General features: G+C 32.7%; 1 non-coding gene across 1 annotated transcript; it reads left to right on the top strand.

The window, feature by feature from the left end:
* The first annotated feature begins 1,891 nt into the window (after positions 1-1,891).
* LOC126019713 (U6 spliceosomal RNA) lies at positions 1,892-1,998 on the top strand. Its single transcript, XR_007499340.1, has one exon. It is a non-coding gene; the product is annotated as a U6 spliceosomal RNA (small nuclear RNA).
* The last annotated feature ends 20,316 nt before the right edge of the window (positions 1,999-22,314 follow it).

Raw genomic sequence — 22,314 nt, 5'->3', positions numbered from 1 at the left:
TTTTTGTGCAAAGGCACACTTTTTTTTTTTTTTTGTGGTTTTTTTTGTGGTTTTTGGGTCACACCCGGCAGTGCTCAGAGGTTTTTCCTGGCTCCGTGCTCAGAAATCGCTCCTGGCAGGCACGGGGGACCATATGGGACGCCGGGATTCGAACCGATGACCTTCTGCATGAAAGGTAAACGCCTTACCTCCATGCTATCTCTCCGGCCCCAAGCACACATTTTTGATAAAAAAAATCATGAGGGACACCACCATTAAAAAATGTTAAGAAAAATTAACTGTGTCTATATGACTATATATAAAGTAATTCTCTTGAATAAGAATCAAATAAACACAAATAAATTATTTTATAATTACTTTATTATATATTTTATAATATACTATTTATTTTATATACTTTTATCATATTTTATTTATGAAATAATAAAGTAATAATTGTTCATTTTTCTGTTCATTTACTCAGTGTGAAACTTGGGCCTGTTTGGCTTAAGACAAAGCTGATATTCTGGCAGGAATCAAAGAAAGAAACCAACGTCTTCTTCAACAGCTATCAGTCCCTCTCTGTCTTTAGTTTTTATACACCCAAACATGCGCTTCGGCTCACAAATAGACCAATCATGCCGAAGCCTCATGTTACAGATGAAATTGGAATTTTTCCCACTGCAAAAATTTGCTGAGGCACATTGATTGAAAAACGCTGTGCTAGAGGCAGGCAGGGGAGCTAGGGGAGGACAGCAGTGAAGACAGGACAGAGACTGGCTACATTGGTGATGGGAAATGTGCATTGGTGCAGGGGTAAGTGTAAGGTATTATATGACTGAAACTCACCTATGAATATTGCACTGTATCTCATGGTTATTCAATTAATATATATTATTTAAATTAAAAGAATCAAAAACTAACAAATCGAAACAAAACAAGAAAATAGGGGTGCTGGAGTGGCAGGGTTTGGAGTTCCCCCCACTTTTGTTTGTTTGTTTGTTTGTTTTGCATAGGCTCAGTAAACAATGGGGAAGAAAGGGAATCCCCGTGGCCTAAGAGATTCAGGGTTTCTTTCTTTTTCACTTTTATGGTTATTATTTGAAGTTTTTTTTTTTCTTTGCCGGATGCATTTTTTTCTTCCCTATTTCTTTCTTTTTCCTTTTCTTTTTTTCTCTTCTTTCTTTTTTTGGTAGTTGCTACCAATTTTTTTCTTTCCTCTTCCTTATCCTTTTTATCTCCAATGACAACAGAATAGATACCCAATCTACAACAAGCTGTAAAGTGGAGACCAGATACACTAGTATTCTTGGGGGTAAAAGAGGGAGATATGGGATACATGCTGGGAACAGGGGTGTAGAGAAGACAACACTGGTGGTGAGAATAACCCTCATTCATTGTCACTATGTACCATAAATAATTCTGTGAAAGATTTGTAATGCATGGAACCGGAGAGATAGCATGGAGGTGAGGCGTTTGTCTTTCACGCAGAAGGTCGTTGGTTCAAATCTGGGCATCCCATATCAAGACTGATACCCCTGAGCCTGTCAGGAGCGATTTCTGAGCATAGAGCCAGGAGTAACCCCTGAGCGCTGCCAGGTGTTACCCAAAAACAAACAAAGAAACGAAAAAACAACAAAAAGATTTGTGATGCACTTTGGTCACAATAAAAATTTATTTAAAAAAATGGTTATAAAAAATTAAAAGAATCATTGGAGTTAAATGTATGTTAATAGAAATTCTCAAAAGTTAAATGCAAAATATAAAAAATTTTAAAAGATATAAGATCAAAAATCTATGCAACTATCTCAAATGATTATAAGAAGAAATATTTGAAGTAATATCAAACAAGGTCATCAGAAAATGACAGAGACCAAACTACAGATAGAGAAAATTTAAAAAATGCCAAGCAGTGCTTGCTTCGGCAGCACATATACTAAAATTGGAACAATACAGAGAAGATTAGCATGGCCCCTGCGCAAGGATGACACGCAAATTCGTGAAGCGTTTCTTATTAAAAAAAAAAAAGCCAAGCAATGATAGCGATAAAATTATAGATAGTGAAATGCAGGAAACACCAACAAGTTAAATAGTAATGCACACACAATAACATATGATGAAAATTCAAAGTAAAAGAAATATTTTGAAATTAGATGGCAGATATTGTATAATATTTCACAATATCATATACCATTAAGAGTAAAAGTTACTGTCTTATTTTGATCAATACTCAGAATCAATAAAAGAAAATAGAGTGGACTGATATATTTTAAATTATTTTTAAATTATGAAATTCTATGTTCAGAGAAATAATCTTTCAAAAATTAAATAAAGTCATTTTCTATTGTTGTTATTGTTATTATTATTTTTGTTTTGTTTGGGAGCCACAACAGGTGGTGCTTAGAAGTTACTTCAGACTCTGCACCCTGGCAGACTTAGGGGAGTATATGTAATGTGAGGATCAAATTCAGATTGGGGATAGAAGGCAAATGTTCCACCCAATGTGCTATCATTCTGGACCCCAATATTTCCATTCTCTTGGGAGAAAAATAACTAAGGAAATTTGCACCAGCACATTCATTTTATAGACATATTGATAGAAGTATTTGACTTATTATATCATAATTTAGGTGTAAAATTCTTCAATAAAGCATTAAAAAACTAAATACAAATATATATATACACATAAAGTATTGGCATATTGCTGTCTAGTGAAATGTCCAAATTATTCAATATTGTTAAATTTGAGAATAAATTAATGTTTTAAAAAAGTAAAGTAAATTTGAAAGTAAACTAATGGTTGTATAAGATCATATGGTCTGTAAGATGTTAAATAGGTGCAAAAATGCAATTTTTTTCAACGCTTCATTTGACAAAACACTCACAAGATAGAAAAGAGGAACTTTCTTATTTAAATGATGAATTTATAATGAAAACCTAAAAACAATGCCCTGTACACTATTATTGTTCACTATAAAAAACTTGAATTTATAGCCCTTCTTTATCAGAAAAGATAACCATCCTCACCACTTCAATTTAAGAGTGCTCTGGAAGTCTAATTGTTGGATTAACTGGTTTTTTACACTCTTCAGGAAAATTCTTCTTTGCTTGTACTTGTCCTACCCGAGTGGAAAGTACCACTGGATTTGTCCCCTACCCCTATTTCTTCACTCATAAGGGTAGTCCTACTCTTCCCAATAAAGATCTTAGGTCAGAGAGAATACTTATGTATTTGATTTTGGTTTTGGTTGCACAGCTAGTCTGTTTACTTGCTTTTATCTTTACCTACTGGCAGATAGCTGTGGTTCCTGAACATGTGTTATCTCAATAGCAAAAAAAAAGAAAAAAAAAGAAAGACAAGAATATGTAGGGGTCGGAGAAATAGCATGGAGGTAAGGCATTTGCCTTGCGTGCAGAAGGTCGGTGGTTTCAATCCCAGCATTCCATATGGTCCCCTGAGCCTGCCAGGAGCGATTTTTGAGCATAGACCCAGGTGCAACCCCTGAGCTAGGCTGGGTGTGACCCAAAAACCAAAAAAAAAAAAAAAAAAAAAAAAAGTAAATGCTGATTATTTAGAGAATTATGCATACACAATCTAACCTAGAATCCTTTTACAGCTAAGTCTACCCTCAACAGGCGTAATTCTCAGGAATTAAAAAATTTCCACATGACCTTACTTACTGTTCAAGGATTTTGATTTTTCTTTTTATTTCCCTAACTTTTACTGTGACTGTGCAAATTAACAGTCACTCTGGGGTTCCCACCTCTTATGAAGAACAATACAACAAGATGTTTATAGCCATTCTCAACTTTTTGAACAGAAAAGGGTGAATTGTAAGTTTACACCGTTTTTTACCCAAAACAAAGTCATTCCCCAAATTTTCTCTCTCCTTTCACCTATAAAATTCCACCCAGATATAACTCAACTCTTAACCCTAACAGTTGAATTTGTACTGGTAGAATAAAGATAAAATTTAGTTTGAATTGTCATACAGAGAGAAACCACATGCAAGAAGACATTTTGACTTCATGAGTCTCTCCTGACTGGCTTGGTTTATTTGCAGTTACCCTGCCTAAGATCTCTTCACCCCAGATTGGAAATATGGTATGTGGGGTGATTTCACACACCACATAAAAACAAAAAAAGGGAAATATCTTGTATAAGAAAAGAGAAGGAAATAGAAATTAAATCAATTTAAAAATTAAAAGTGTTGTATGTGGCAGATTATTTTTGTAGAAATATCTAATGAGCAAACAAAAACAAAAACTCTGGAATCTCAAGTGCAATTAAATCAAGCTTGTAGGATACAAGTTTTAATATGTAAAAGTAAATTGATTTCTCATTTGAAATAAACAGCAGTAAACAACTGTAATATAAAACTAAAATAGTATAATTTATATTAGCACCCATAAAATATTTAAGTATACATTTAATAATATATATACACACTATATGAGAAAAGTTACAAAATTGATAAAATAAAATATGTGGGGAAAAAACTACATGTGTGTAAAAATACTTAAAAATATTAAGTCTATTTTTTCCAAATTGTTCTTTAGATTGCTTATAATCTTAATCAAAATAAAAGCAAACAATTTTGTGATGTTCAGTAAAAAATTTTTTGCAATTGCTATGGTTTGAAATCAGTCCTGTTATTCTTCAGTAGATGAATGTTAAACTTTGGTATACATGTAATGAAATATTCAGCATTTTAAAAAATAAAATGTTTAACCACTAAAAGACACAAGAAAAACTTAAATGCATGCTACTAGGTAAAATAATTCCATGTGGAAAGTCTACATGAACATAATCAGAAATATGTTTGTCCAAAGAAAACAAAAAAAATCACAGCACAATCGAATCCACAATTTTCCTGGGTTTTTTGAGGGTGAAAGAATGAATATAAACTCAAAAGATTTTGAGAATCAAGAAACTATTTATGAGTCATGAATGACTTTGTAAATTTGTCAGAACTCAAAAGGAAACCAATAATTCTATTTTAAAATAAAATTATTTAATAAATAAAACTAAATAATTATTTCATATATAATAAATGTATAAAATTAATTATAAACCCATAAAAGGAAACACTAGTTTAATATAATTTTTATGTGAAATTTCTGTACTATTTCACCTACAGTTCACATAGATATAAATATATACCAAATTATACTTTAAAACATATGAATTTTCATCTATAGCAGTTTTTCAAGAATTGGCTTACTTTATCATAAATAATATATTATATATAAACAAAGTTAATATACTTGCTATGTGGGATAGTTATTAAAGATAATTTTATTGAATTAAAATAAAATTTAATAAACATAATCATATCATGTGAAGATAACATATTAAAATTTTAATAATAAATTGTCAGGTGAATTACTGTGAATCATAATTTAATTTTTGCAGATTCAAATGGCAGTTAGAAATCTTTGAAAGTCTCTAAAATAAGATTATGAACATTAATTACATATGTGACAAGCAAACTTTGCTAATGAAGACCTATTTTATGAGATTTCCATTTTTAATTTTTTAGAAATAGGATTTTGAAGAACTTCAGGGTTTATTTTTAAAATATGTACATAAAAGTTTAATCAGTATAAATAGCTAAAGGTCATGCTTAGTGTACTCTATATTAGAAAGCAAACTTGGTTAGCAGTTTCCTTTTTTTTTTTTTTTTGGCCTGAGTTAAAAAAAAAAATAGCTGAGCAAAGGATTTAAGAATTTGAGACAGAAATACAGAGAAAACCCATTATTCTTATTTGAATAATCAAGAACTTATGGATTTCAGTTTTGCTTAGTCTATGTTATAACATTAAAAATCATGAGCATGTTCTTACTGCTGCAAATATACTAGCTGGATTTCTTTGCAGAGCTCAAGGTGTAGTGTGAATCCCTATTCCTTTGACTCTGACTACCATTGCTTAGTAGAATACAAGTGTTTATCCCTGACATAATACAGTAAGCCACATTATTAAACATGATTATTTCTTTTTTTTCTGAGTAATTTAAGAGCACACACAGTAAAACTTTCTGAAACTGGAATTGAAACAAATTGGATAATCAAAAGGAATTAAGACTATGTAAAAAGCTAAAAATATTACATCTGCTAGCATCTAACATCTCCAAAAGCCAGAGTTATCACTTTTTGTTTGGAAGCAACATTTTATTCATGAATACTATCATAGACTTTTATGTCTTAAGATGGGCTAGATGTTAATTCAAGAAAGTACACTAGAAACTTTGCAATAGTACTGACCTAACAAGCCCCTTGTAAGCATAAAAAACTATTAATTTTGCAAATATTGTGCATTGAACCAATCTATTGAGTCCATTGACTGTGTAAAATAGTGTTAGATTTCTTTTTATTGAACCAAAAGAAAAATGAAAAATATTCCAATGATTCAATGAAATGGAAACAGAAATCTCATATTTACAAGCCATTATTTTCATCTTTTAGGATATTCACTAAGTGTGAAAGATTCCAAGGTGATAAGTAGAGATTGAATTTCTTCTCATAACTCCAGTTATTGAGGAAGAGCATTTCAGTCAAACAAGGGAAAAAACCTAAAGACTTTTTTCTCATTTATCTAAACAAAACATCTATATTAGTTAATCTTTTTTGCTCTCTAAAACCCTGTCTTCAGCCATTAGAAAAAGAAAATAACTTCCAGACACTTTAATGTGAGATCATTCCACCATAAAATGTATTTAGACGCACAATTAAAAATATCAAGTCTTTTTTAGCTTAAAGGCAGATAAATTACGAAGCATAAAATCAATAATCTACAGTCCCACAGATAGAAAAATAATATATATCCTAGTAGCTAAGCCAATATTTAAAATCATTAATAGATCCCTCTTTTTCCCTTGCCATTTTAGATAAAGTCTGTATTTTCACTCCACTTAGTGTTTCAAAAGCTAGCTAAATCAACAAATGTCCTAGTCCTCCTTTTTATACAGCTTTCATTAAGAGCTTGACAATTTATATTTTAAATATGTCTGAATTAACACAAAAAAATCTTACTGTACATGCACAATCCATTTATTTATCTTTTCCCAGTTTTCTTACATACCAATTTTACAAGGCTGAAATTCAGTGTTAGAGTTATATTTATTTTTAACACTTCAATAAAACATAGTATATTCATTTGGTTTAGAGGTTATTTAGTACAGAATATATTTACAAAGGAAGAGAAAATAGTTTAATAAAAAATTACAGAATTTAAAAGATAAGACAGTTGAGTTTAAATTCTGGCATTTTCCCTCCTTAGATAAACTACTTTGGGGAAGAATATAACTGGAGATTCCTCATGTATAAAATGGTTATTAGGGACCAAAAATATGATACAGTGGGTAGAGATCTTGTCATGCATGCAACTGACCTGATTCAATACTTAGCATTCCATACATTTCTCCAAGAGTAATTCCTGAATGTAGAGACAGGAGTATACCCTGAACACTATCAGATGAGGCCCAACAATAAATAAATGCAGCTAAATGATGGTAATACTTATACCTCCTTCAGATGGTTAATTTGAGGATTACTTGGTTTCCTATGCACAGTGCCTTGATTTGATTTTCCTATTTATTCAGCATATGAAATCATCAACACAGTCTTAGCTCGAATGATATTTAAAATATTTTGCATAGATTATCCCACAAATGCTGAGCTAAAAGAAGAAAACATGTAGTGTAGAAGTAAAATAGGGGCATCACACATGCTAGGCCTTTTATATTCAACATACTTAAAAACAAAATAATAGGCCTATTCATTCAATCTAAGATTGAATAATAAATAACTGTGACAATTCTGCTAGGTAATAGTAGCTAAATAGATCTGCACACATTAAGAAGCAAAAGGGACAAAAACTAAGACAGGCAATTAGGAGAAATTTGAGAAGGCCTCACTGTGTCCAAGAAAGCTTTTTTCTGAGATTTTTCAGTAGAAACTTTTGTGCAGAAATTGTCAGCACAGGGAGATTATTTTACAAAGAGCCTAGAACTTGATAATTGGATTTATAAAACATTCATGGATGGAAAGATAGCTCTAAGATCTAGAACTTATGCTTTGTATATGGGAGCTCCAGATTTCAAATCAAGCTATTAGGACCAAAGTGACAATACAGTGACTAGGTCATTTACCTTGAACGTGGCCAATAGAGGTTTGATTTCCAGCATCAAGTGTAGCCCTTCAAACCATCCAGGATTTGAGCACACAGCCCTTAACATCTCTGGATGTGACCTCAAGACAAAACAAAACAACAGTATTCAATAATACCATTTAAGTACCATCGTTCTTGTGCTTATACACATATGTGAACACACACGATACACATACACACATAAACATGTCATATGTTGGCTTCCTAAAATGATGCACTTTCTGCTAGAGTGTAACCATTGACCTTATCTCTGTGCAAGTTTTAAATTCTAAAATTGTACTTTAGTCTACAGTGATCAAGTACATTTCAAGAGCATTCCTTGGAGCATTAGATTTTTGTGAGAAACCTTTAATAAAAATGATTGTATAGAAGATAACAGATCTGACCTTATATGACTCCCAGAGCCTAGCTTTCACACAAACTCTAATCTTTGCTTCTTTCTGAAACTTAGATCCCATGTTTGATTTCCTTGAAAATAAAATTTTATTGATCAATATTGGAAATTACTGTTCTGGACAAGTGGCTCATGAAGTTATGGTCGTATATACAATGAAATACTACATAGCTGTAAGGAATGATGCAATGAAAGCAGTTTTCTACAACATGGATGCAACTGGAAGATATTATGTTAAATGAAGTAAGCCAGAAGAAGAATAAATGCAGAATGATATCACTTATATGTGGTATTTAGAGTAACTGTATGAAGAAATGCAATGGTCTAAATGGGAGCCCCAGAGTATAGTGAGGAGAAAAAAAGAAACTTAGTGAAGAAGGAGAAATACAAATATAAAAGGATTGGGCCCAGGGGCCAAGTGCTCTTAGATGGATTGATAAAAATAAGAAAGGGAAAAACTAAATATCCAAGCCAATCTCATCTACAATGGAATCAAGGTAATCAAACTTTAACAATATAAACTTAATAATGGGCCTGTTATAGTGGCAGGCTCAGAGGCAGATGGTTGGTGGCATGGGATACTCCCTGGGAATATTGATGCAGGGAGTTTGACTACGGTGCTGGTATTGGCCCTTATTCATTGTATGTCTGAAACCACAGCTATGAAGGACTTTGTAGATCACAATAGCTTTGATAAAATAAAATAAAATTTAAGAAAATCACTGTTCGTTGTCAAACTCTATTTTTTAGTTTTATTTATAACCAAGTAGGCACGGTCTGATAGAAGATACAGTGTTCCTATGTTCATGCTTGAGAAAGCAGCTGTGGGCTGCTGAGGTGTGAGCATGGACAGTCAAATGGCCACTGACACAGTGTTAGACAGACTCTGCTTCAAAGATCAACCAAGTTCATTCTCATCTCTTTCTCCAAATGCCACACAGAGAGGGTTCCATTACATTCAGAAGCTATGCGTAGAGGATAAACTAGCTATCAAACTCTTAATCTAGGACTGTAAATTGCAGTACAAGATAAAGAGAGCTGCTCTGGTTGTAGAGAAAAGACAGCTGCCAGCCCACAGCCACCCACTCAGAAACCTTCCCACCTTGGTATCTGTCATCTGTCAATCTTTCACACTTGAAAAGTATAGCATGTAATGTTCATAGATGTTTAGCTCCCAAGAAATAATACCAGTATTTTCTGTGTGTGATTTCATGTATAGTTATATTTATTGGTATTATACTTTGATGTGTTCAATCTGCTGAAAAGCTTATTTTTGAATCTTTTATTTAATTTGTTCTCTATTTTTAGTTCAAGAATTCTAGTTGTATTTGTTTTAATAAATTTTGTTTTTCAAGCAAGATTTTCCTATTTCTTTACTTTCAACACATTCATCACTAATTTTAATAAATACACTAGTTTCTTTACTATTCACTTGTACTATTTTCAACATTTATGTTATCATTGTCTATTTTCTTTGTTTGTGGTCCTATTTTTCTGTTTCTTAGCATATTTGCTAAATTTGACATTTATGATGGACTTAATAAATATTATAATATTAATAGAGGAGATCTAATGTTATTCCCTTATAGAATGAATTTTGGTCTAGAAACATGTTAATTTAATGTATCCTACTATTAACTGCACTGTTTAATTTTTTCACTATTACACATGATCTGAATATTTGTTAAGACTCATCCAGAATACCCTGATTCTAATGTCTGAGTAGATCTTACTATTAAGGAATAAGCATTTGTTGAATTTGCTCTTTCCACTTTCTGTACTCTGCTGAACCCAACATGATTACACAAAATGTTTAGTTCCTGATTCGAAGAAACCATTATTCTGCTTTGTCAATGCCCAGTTTAAATTTGGCTAAAACCTAAAATCATGCTATGTAGGCTTATAGAATTTAAGATATGCGCAAATGTTTCTTCTATTTTACCTCATCTTATAAATTCTGAATTTGGAACTCCATATCTGTGACCTGTTTACACAATTAAAAGTGTCACTTTTTATATTTTATGAGGCATATATAATTAATGGCTACCCTTTTGCATCCCCTATTAGTCTAGCAAATTGTTTCTGGAAGTAAAATTTGTTGTTCTTTCATGGTTACTTTCTTATGGGTTGGATAGGGGTGTTAATCTCATTGTAAAAATTTAAATAACCCATTATTTTGTAACAGTCCAACAAATCTGAGTATACATTATAAAATGTTGTTTTAAACTCCAGAAATTTAAGATATCATTAGAAACTGTTATTTTATACAAATATATTTAATATTATGACTCTAGAATGCCTATGTGTAAGAGCTCATCCCTTGTGCTGAATATTAAGAGTGAATATTTTTGTGAACTGGATTAGAGTCAATTAAAAAAGAACTATTTTTAAGAGTCTACTGGTACATTTTTTTCTTCAGATAAATAAAAACAATGTTTCATTGAACAGATTTTTGATGAGATTGTTCTTTTTCTATTGCTAATTTATACTCCAGAATTCTCAAATCTTCCAAGTTCCACATTTTCAAACCCATATTCTTACTTTCTGTTATATGTTTACAGCTTGCCTCTGGGTGGTAAGGTGTCTAATAAACATTACTTGAGCAGAACGAAATCTTCATGGCCTGAAGAATTTTACTGCAGCTTCAAAACTGCCATGTAGTTCTAAAACAACAATCAATGTACTGACTAGAAAAATCTACTTTATGAAGTCTTAGACAAAGTATTCTAGATATATAAAAGTTTCAATAAAATATATGTATTTCATCGAATATAGAAATATAGAGGTATCACTGCCTTTAAACATGTTCAATGTTATGTAATCTAAAAAGTCCTTAGGAGGACTAAAGTACCACACTGTCTCTAAATAACATTTGTGTGTGTGCAATGTAGATCCTGCAAAAATAAAGTCCACTTTATTTTCAAGGTAATTCTTTTTCTCTTTTTCTTTCTTTCTTTTTTTCTTTCTTTCTTTCTTTCTTTCTTTCTTTCTTTCTTTCTTTCTTTCTTTCTTTCTTTTCTTTCTTTCTTTCTTTCTTTCTTTCTTTCTTTCTTTCTTTCTTTCTTCTTCTTTCTTTCTTTCTTCTTTCTTTCTTTCGTTCTTTCTTTCTTCTCTCTTTCTCTTCTTTCTTTCTTTCTTTCTTTCTTTCTTTCTTTCTTTCTTTCTTTTTTCTTTTTTATTCTTTCTTTCTCTTTACTTTTTCTCTTTCTTTCTCTCTTTTTTCTTTCTCTATCTTTCTTTCTACTTAAATTTATTTTTCTTTATTTTTATTTTTATATTTCTTTCTTCTTTCTTTCTTTCTTTCTTTCTTTCTTTATTTATTTCTTTCTTTCTTTCTTTCTTTCTTTCTTTCTTTCTTTCTTTCTTTCTTTCTTTCTTTCTTTCTTTCTTTCTTTCTTTCTTTCTTTCTTTCTTTCTTTCTTTCTTTCTTTCTTTCCTCTTTTTTTTGGGGGGGGGAGGCCACACCGGATGATAATCAGGGGTTACTCCTGGGTACGATCTCAGAAATTGCTCCTGGCTTGGGTGAATATGGGACGCTGGGAGATGGAGTTGCTGTCCGTCCTAGGCTAGCACATGCAAGGCAGATGCCTTACCTCTTGAGTCACTGCTCCAGCCCATAATGCTTTGTTTCTAGACAAAGCTAAAGATATTTGGTTTGGTACTCCTGAAGATTTGTGTGTGTGTGTGTGTGTTGTTTTTGTTGTTGTTGTTGTTGTCATTGTTGTTGGTTCAAACACGACAGCACTCAGAGGTCACTTGACTCTGCTTTCAGAAATAGTCTCTGGCAAGCTTGAAGAACCATATGAGATGCTGAAATCAAACCAGGGTCCATCCATCCCAGGTCGGCCCTGTGTATTACACAGACTACTGCTGTGCTATTGCTCCAGCCTGCATGAATTTTTTTTGATGGTTTTACTTTTTGTTTCTTGCTTTCTACAGCTTATGGATGCTTGCAATAACAATATAATGGTAATTAAAATGTTATGAAATGAGTAAATGTTGATAATAAGCCCCTGAATATATAAACATAAATAAAAATACTGTGGTGTAGAGAATCATTTATAATTTATTTATAGTTATAACTTCATATATTTGTAGTAGTCAGGCTTCCACTAGAATCAGTAGAAGGTGTAAGAGAGAAAAAAATGACATAGGGCTGGTGAGATAGCTCACCAGGATGAAATTCATGCTTTCATGAAAAAGACTCTAAATTCAATGTCAAACAAAACATCACAGGACATCCACCCCCGAACAATAGGTATTGCTCTAGTCACCCTATTAGCTGTATAAAGTTTGACCTGTGTGGTCCCTGAATACCACAGATGTGGCCATAGTGGCCCCAAATATCACCAGCTATACAGCATAATAGCACAAGATCTCCTTGTGGATTATTGGCAGGAGTGACAGGCAACCCCAGATTCAGTAATGTTGCAGAAAACCATAATAAAAAAAATTTATTGCATGATTTTAGTTTATAAAACTGTGGGTTAGTGGAAAAATTGAAATCCCTAAGATGGACTGTCAAAAAAGTCCTACTAGGATGCTCTATGATAAACAGAAGTTACTCCACCTGGGAAATCTCCCCTTATGCAGAGAATTTTTATGCATCTGCTTTTTTCTTTTGATTATATAAAAATACTGGGTTATCTAGAACAATCTCCCTACATAAAATGAATGGATTATGTACCTCATTCATATCTAAAATGTAAGTTTACAGTAGCAAACTAAATGATAGTGAAACAATTGCATGAATATACTAACTTATAGAACTGAGGTCTAACAAAACCATTATTGAATTTTATTAATAACAGAAATGGTTACATATATTTTAGTAAAATAAGAAACAAAAGTTCTGAATTGATATAAAATAATTGTTTGAATTAATTTCATTGGTTGACTAAAGTGAAAGTCTAGATTGTACATTGTACAAATGTACATTGTAAATTGCCAAATTATTTTCATAAATGGAAAATAGTGACACCAAAGAGATTCTTTATTAGTAAACCATGTATGAAATATATAGTTACTTGTAATTATTTAATCATTTTATCATTTTAAATATAGAAAAATGATTATACTTTTATTGTATTATCATAGTATCATAACATTATATAAATTTTAGAGTGCATAACTGAAAATAAGTATATGAACGGTCAATATTGTGGCCAGTATAGTTTATTTAGGGTGCAGTTATTTATAATTAAAAGTTACTTCCTAATGCTCCACTGTGACAACTTGAATATTCACTATTTTTATAAAGTTTAGTTTCCTAAAATAGTGGATTACCTTGCTACTTTGCAGAGTATATATAAGGATACTCTCAAGATTTGTTAAACAAACATGGCTGAAGAAGATAACCTGCTATACTCTACCCGGCTGTGTGGGTCAGATGGCTCAATGCTTGGACCCAAAACTGTAGTACTGCTCAGATTCTGTGGTACTGAAAAACCTCCAGAGTCACTCTGGACACTGTTGAAGGCTTGATGGTGTTGGGTCAAATATGGGGCATCAAGTATGCAAAACATATACTCCAGCCCTCTTAATTCTCTACCCATTCCTTACTTTCTTACATTTAGGTTAAATCAGCTTTATATTTCAAAATGCATGATGAAATATCTTATTTTCTCATTGACTATGAGACAGGAATCTAGTCACAGAAGTATTTCTTAGGGCTGTATCAGTTTGTAACCAACACTTCTGTGAAACTATGATATCATCTGGATTTTTGAATTATATTAAAAATTCACTGGTGAAAAATATAGTTTCTGGTATTAATTAAATTGAGGTCTTTCACTTCCAGAACTTCCCATCATTTCCTTAAATGTTGTTTTCTTCATAGCATAGAAGTTTGCTTCTTTAAGCTAGAAAGCTGGTACTAATAGTTTTGACTTCTGTCTCTTGATTATTTGTTAGTAGATCACCTCTGATTAGATCAGAATCACCCATTACTGTGCTTCTTTTTAAGTCATAATATTTAATATTATTATATTAGATGTGTTAAATGCATCTACAAAATCATATCATCCTTGCAACATAACAGACTAAGTAGGAGGTTGATATTTTTAACATTCACATATTGTATAATATTTAAAAAGAAAAGATTATATAGTGCATGGAACAAGAGAGCAGGTATGTGGATATCATTTTGTAATTCTGTCTTCCTTTGAATCAATTCATTTTTAAACCATCACATTATTTAATTTGAGGCAAAGTAAAAGTATGAAAATAATATTAAATTTACTCCATTCAATACATTTAGAAAGGCACTGAACTGAATAAAATGGGCTAAAATTCCATTTATAAAAGCGCTAATCACCAAGAAATATTATAAGCAAAGATTTTATTCAGCTAAATCAATATGCAATGGAAGCAGAATAGAATTAAACTGGAAAAAGTACATATATTTTTACAAGCTTTAGGTATAATCATACGAATCTTATACATATATCATAGACTTACATCCCTGTATTATCTAAGGCTAGAAAATTAGGAGGATACTTTACTAAAAGATATGTTTTTTATTTGGCTGTCATTCAAATATGCAGTTATTATTATCAGTTTTAATAGAATGAGACTGAATCATAAAAAGGAAAAATTACCTTGGTAAGAATATGGGTGAAGTATACTTAAGATTCAAAGACCTTAATCAGCCTATAGATGTTTCATTCTACCTTGTATTTTTCCTTCTCATAAGTAAATTTACTCTAAAACTAAATAAGCTTAAAACATCAGGTTCTCTCACTTGCCCTTTCCATGACCTTGATGACATCTATACCCTTGATGACTCCAAGAACTGGCCATATATTTTCATAATTTTTGTGAGTGGGGGACATTGGAAATTTGAGGCTATACCCAGCTATGCCAACTTAAGGTTTACTCTTTACTCTTCACTCAGAAATCATTCCTAATGGAACTTGAGAAACCATATGTAGTGTCCAAGATTGAACTGGGTTGAGACTATGAAAGCAAAAGCCTTACGGTACTATCTTTCTAATCATATTTTATAATGTTAAAGTATTTTTATTATTATAGGTTAAAATTGCTCTTCCTCTTCTAATAAACTTTCCCTATTTTATACTTCCCTCAGTAGAGTGAAGTTGGAAAGAGTCATGAATAGTTTTATGGGTTTAATTAAGTCCCAGAAGAATTGTGACTTACATACTTGGGATTCATTGTGCTATGTTTATATAACTCTCAGTCATACCTGATCATAACTGTAAAATATTTTTCAAGAAAATTGACAAAAGTTCTGTTCTTACAGACAACAAAATCGCTAATGAGGTTTGACAAATATTTAAGCACAACTGAAAACATATAAACTTGGTAACCAGAAAGCATTACAGTTCTGAGCATATATGTGAGCACCACAGACATACTCAAGCACTGTAAGCAGAACAGTTCTAAATATTACAATCCCTGGCAAGCATTGCCAAGAAAAGCAATTAAAAAAGTATGTCCTGGGGGCCGGGCGGTGGCGCTAAAGGTAAGGTGCCTGCCTTGCCTGCGCTATCCTTGGACGGACCGCGGTTCGATCCCCCGGTGTCCCATATGGTCCCCCAAGCCAGGAGCAACTTCTGAGCGCATAGCCAGGAGTAACCCCTGAGCGTTACCGGGTGTGGCCCAAAAACCAAAAAAAAAAAAAAAAAATGTATGTCCTATATCAAGCACTGCATTCTAAAATGTGAGCAGTACAAGCATTTATGCAACCCCTGAGAGCACAACAAAATTCATGAGTACCATAAACAAACATATGGGTCACCCCTGGTCATTGCAACAAGAAAAACAAAAAAATAAGGGAAGGTGAAAAACATAAATGCATAAAATATATCACTGTAAATAAAGAATATTGAAGATCTGTCACTGTAAAAGAAAAATTGGTATGTTTTGACATATTTCTTATTAGAAAAAATAGTAATTCCAAATTTGACAAAAATTTCACACATGTACATAACAGTCAAAATTAAGTTGTACTTCTAAAAGAAACATTTAAGCTATAATTAATTTTTAAGGATAGTTTTGTTTTGTTTTTAGAACACATCCCTGGTCTTCAGTTTTTATATCTGGATTTAAGATCACTCCTAATGGGGTTTGAGAGACATGAGATTCTGAGGATCAAACTCAAAACAGTACAAGTTAGCATTATTATCTTACCTGCTGACTAAATCAGCAATTCCACTGAATCAAATTTAAGGAAATCTACAATATCTTTGAAATTACTGTATATAACTGTGGAAAATTACATTATAAAAATATTGTGGAGTGGACAGAGTGATAGCACAGTGACAAAGGGGTGCTTACCTTATACTTGGTCACACCCAGTTCTATCCAGCATTCCATATGGTCTCCGAGTCTACCAGGAGTATTTCTAAGCACAGAGCCAGGAGTAACTTCTGAATGCTGCCTGGTGTGGCACCCAAACCAAAACAAACAAACAAATAAATAAAACTGTTGTATAAAGAATTAAAATGAGATAAAGCATAAGTAAAAATTATAAAGGCATGTCAAATAATAAAAATATATTATAACAGGTAGGCACCTCACAAGTTCTCCTGTGACTACTGGGAGTGAACCCTGGAGTGTAGAGTCAGGAAAGAGACCTGAGCAATGCCATGTATGGTTAAAACCATAAATAAATAAAATGTATGCATAGGTCTTGCTCTTCAATCTTGTGTTCCCCCTTAACATCTATCTTGTTTAATTTTCTTAATCTAGCTCACTTAACATGTTTTTATCAACACCCCCTTTATTTATTTTTCTTTTTTGACTTTCCAACTACGTCTGGCTTTGCACTTAGAAATGGCTCCTGGCAGGCTCTGAAGACCACATGGGATACCAGGGATTGAAACTGGGCAAACTCTAACCACTGTGCTGTCTCTTCAGCCCTCATGTTTCTGTCTCTTTGGTTCCTTATCTCCACCCTGGAGAAGTATATGTTCTCTCTCAAATATTCACTTCTTCCTTTTATTTTCCTCACTTCTTTCTATATAAGTTTAGATAAAAACTTTCTTCACCAAAATAATTTTTATGTCTATGACATTCCTGGTCTTTGCCATTATCTACTTTTTGATTCTAAATATTATTTATACTAACATTTATGTTATATTCACACGTTTCTATAAATAGAGTTTCTATATTTTATAAGTTGTAAGGCTACCAAACTCTAGATTTACTTCAAGCTCTTCCTCTTTATTAATCCTAAGAAGACTTTTTATAGAATATCAATAATCTGCTAAACACTAATCAGATATGAGTTTGGGGGAATAATTCTTTTAATCAATTCTCTCAATATAATTTGCTCCTAGTTGCTTACTTCAGATTTAAGACCCAAACAAATATAGTGTCCATTACTTCCATTACTATTACTGAATATCATGATAATTATTATAAGAACATTAGTTATTAAACATATATTCAAAAATGAACTTGTATATAGTGGCAAAATTAGAATAATTTTCTGAATTATTCAGGTCTCTTTAAAAAAGAAATAATTAAGATGATTTGACTACAACCATAAATTGGCTAGTTTCATAATAAATTTTCTTTAAATGGCTTTTTTGCTTAGCATGCTACATCCAAAAAAAGGATATACATATTCAATGAATTTACCATCTGTTTAAATCCTGGACCTAATCACAAAAGTACAGAAATTTGTTTGGTGAAACTTTTACTTGAATGGGCAGTGCTATAGATTAAAGTGGTTACAGAAAATGGAACTTCTCAGGAGTTTGTTCCAAATTTCAAAAGGAAGATAGATTTTTTTTTTGGTTTTTGGGCCACACCCAGCAGTGCTCAGGGGTTACTCCTGGCTGTCTGCTCAGGAGTGCTCCTGGCAGGCACGGGGACCATATGGGACACCGGGATTCGAACCAACCACCTTTGGTCCTGGATCGGCTGCTTGCAAGGCAAACACCGCTGTGCTATCTCTCCGGTCCCTTAGAAGATAGATTTAAAAACTATTTTTTCCGGGGCCGAAGCGGTGGTGCAGCAATAGTGCATTTGCCTTTCATGTGGGTGATCCAGTACGAACCTCGGTTCAATTCCCCGACATCCCTTATGGTCCCCCAAGCCAGGAGCAATTTCTGAGCAGATAGCCAGGAGTAATCTCTGAACGTCACCAGATGTGCTCCCCCCAAAAAAAAACCCAATGATAACAAAAAATACCTTATTTTTCTTGTATACATAACATAATATATGGTACATATATCATAACATAATGTTGAAATAAAAAAAGATAAAAAAGTCTATATTCAAGACCTAGAAGAGTTAATATAATTAAAATATTGTACCCAAATTGACATTTAAAGTCTATGAATTCCAAAAAAATCTCAACATTTCTTAATCGAAATAGAAAATATAATGAAATTTATTTGGAGCTATAAAACATACCAACTGAAAAATAACCCAAGAAAAAGGTAAAAAATAAAGTAAGCTTTCTAACTTCAAATTCTTCCACAGTAATGATAGTAATCACAAGAACATGACAATGAACAAAAACAGACCAATATATCAATAAAATAGAACTAAGAACTCATAAGTAACCCCAGGAAGAAAATATTAATAATCTATAGCAAAGTAATTAGGAATATAAAATTTAGGCGCCGGAGCAGTAGAACAGATAGTAGGGCATTTGTTTTGCAGGCGCTAACCTAGGACAGACCACTGTTTAATTCCCTAGAGTCACATATATATGCTTCCCCAAGCCAGGGGTGATTTCTGAGCGCATAAGCAGGAGTAACCCCTGAACATCACCTGGTGTGGTCCAAACACCAAAAACAAACCAAAAACAATAACAACAACAAAAAACAATATAAAATTTAAAATAGAACTTAGAAAGAAAATTCTCTTCAAAAAACAGACAAAACTTGACAAAATTTGACAAAGAATACAAAAATAGCATGAAATTAAACCATTCACACTATACAGTACCAATTTTAATAAGCTAAAAACAGGAAATCTGATGGGGCCGGAGAGATAACATGGAGGTGAGGCATTTGCCTTGCATGCAGAAGGTCGGTGGTTCGAATCCCAGTATCCCTTATGGTTCCCTGAGCCTGCCAGGAGCGATTTCTGAGCGTGGAGACAGGAGTAACCCCTGATCACTGCCGGGTGTGAACCAAAAACCAAACAAAAAAATTGTACTGATATTAACAGACACAGGTCTTCTAACACTCTTTGAAGCACTCACTGCCCGCCCCCCATAAATACACAAAAAATTGATCTGTATCTTCAAAAGAAGGAAAATTTAGCAAACCCTAAAGTTTATGTATAAAGAGACACCATTTGAGATTAAGGTTTTAAAATTATTATGATTGTTATTGATATTGTTCTTCCATTTAATATTCACTGGTAGCATGTCATTTATCAAGAAACTTGAAATAAGGATGTTTACAAGACTTCCAAGAAATATTTGGCATCTTTTCAAGATTTCACAGATATGAACATCCATTCCATAATTAAAAAACTAAGCTCTTTCTTCTGGATGCTTAAAGGAGATAAATTGATATGCATAATATCCTTTCAGTAACAATATTGGAAACACCAGTGTCTAAAATTAAAATAAAAACAAGATAAAGAGAAGAAATAAGTCTGTCACAGAGGCTGGTGGGAGAGAAGGAGGTGACTTTGGACATTGGTGACAGGAAATATGCATGAATGCAGAATGTTGTATCTTCTATTACTATAAATCAATCATAAACAACTATGCATCTCATAGTTCTTCAATTAACATATTTATTAAAAATTTAAAAATAGGGGCCGGAGAGGTGGCGCTAGAGGTAAGGTGTCTGCCTTGCAAGCACTAGCCAAGGAAGGACCACTGTTCAATCTCCAGGTGTCCCATATGGTGCCCCCAACCAGGCACAATTTTTGAGCGCTTAGCCAGGAGTAACCCTGAGTATCAAACGGGTGTGGCCAAAAAAAAAAACAAAAAAAAATTAAAAATAATTGTGGTGTGGGGATGTGAGCTCATTCTATTACCACAATGAATAGAAATGCATGGTCTCATAATAATAAATGAATAAAGGGTAAAAAAGGCAAAAAGGATAGAATTAGTAGATTCAAATCAGACTAGGATCAGTAGATCAGCAGATTTAGTAGAGTCAACTGAGATCAGTAGCTACTGACCAATAAGGATGAGTAGATTCAACTGAGAAAAGAGTAGCAGATTGAAGTGAAAGTCAAGAAGAAATGAAGAAATTAATATCACAGCACTTTGTACCTGCTTCTAAAATTTTTTAGGGCTATTTTCATTGACAGGTTTAAGAAATTGAGATTCCAAATTAAAACATGGGCCACAGTGATAGTACAGCAAAGCTGGTAGGGTATTGCCTTGCATGGTTGCAACTGGCCAATCTGGTTTGATCTCTGGAATACTATATCATTCCCCAAGTGTACCAGGAGTAATTCCTGAGTTCAGAACTAGGAGTGATCCGTGGGTGTAACCAGGTGTATACCAAAAACAGAAAAAGAATGAATAAATTAAATTAAAAAAAAATCTTAGACAAGATGATTTTAAACTGAACAACTTGGAGGAAGGCAGAGTAGTTTATGGAGAGGTATCACAAATATATAGATATAGACCACAAAATGGTAAGAAGCAAAAGTCAAAAAGAAATGAGATATTAAATAACAAGGCAGTATTAAATAATAGTTCAAGACACTAAAGAGATAACAGTGGATAGGTTGTATGCGTTGAGCCTTGAACTCCCCTGAGCAAGATTTGATACTTGGCACTACATAAAGTCCCCAGACCATCAGGACTTTCAAGGAGCTGACCTGAATTGAATCTTTAACATCTATATGTTCCACAAAATCTACCAGAGGTAATCCTTGTGCCCAGAGTCAGGCAGAAGCTCTGAATACTGAAGATGTGAACCCAAATCAAACAAGCATAACAGTTGTGGAGATGCTATGATAGCTTGAAGAAATATTTTGTTTTAGGTAATATCTAGTTCTTTACATTAATATTTTTCTAACTTTTTAATTTATCCCAAATGATTCCTGTGCAGTTATAGAATATATAAAAAGAAAAGAAGCATTGATTTTTTTTTTCAGATAGTGATAAAGTTTAGAAGAAAGCCTCTGGGTAACTCAGCCCAGAGGTACCTGAGCCCTTTGGAAATATTGGATATCTTGCCTGAATATTAAGATTGGCAGTTTTAAAAATAACCCATCTTGACCAAGTCAGAAAATGATCTATACATTTAAATCTTATTAAGTTGGTTCTTACTGTACCACTGAATTCACCTTGAATATCAATCAAAGATCAATACAGGAGGAAGCTATGAGAAGGAGAATTGTAATGAAAAAAACACTTTCTTATTTGCTTGGGAAAAATTTTATGAAAAATTTCTGAAAAAGTAGACTACCTAAAAATTAAAATTTTCACACTTGTGATAAAAAGTATGTTTTGATGATGTATCTCACAACTTGATAAATTGTGTTATTCTGAACAGCCTATTGATTAATTAAAAATTATATTTACTACAATAACCAGTAAATTACTTCTGATAAATTCTTTTGTTTGTCAGCCTCAGTATTATTTCTATGAAAGGCTGGTTATGACTTCCTGATCTCTCACTGATTTACTCTCAGCAGCAATTTCTTGTCCTCAAACATTTCTATTTCAAACAAGTTCTGTTTTCTTCTTCTTAACTATTCTCGCTTATGGCTACTCATGGTAATTCCTTCTCAGAAGGATCTTCCCTGCTCACCTTAATAAAGTTGCTTTTCTGTGTCTCAATCACTATCACCTCATGATATCACACAAC

Source organism: Suncus etruscus, chromosome 9 (genome assembly GCF_024139225.1).
Source record: "Suncus etruscus isolate mSunEtr1 chromosome 9, mSunEtr1.pri.cur, whole genome shotgun sequence".
In the NCBI taxonomy this organism is placed as follows: domain Eukaryota; kingdom Metazoa; phylum Chordata; class Mammalia; order Eulipotyphla; family Soricidae; genus Suncus; species Suncus etruscus.
Note: the sequence above shows the minus strand (reverse complement) of the source record. Positions and strands in the feature narration are given on the sequence as shown.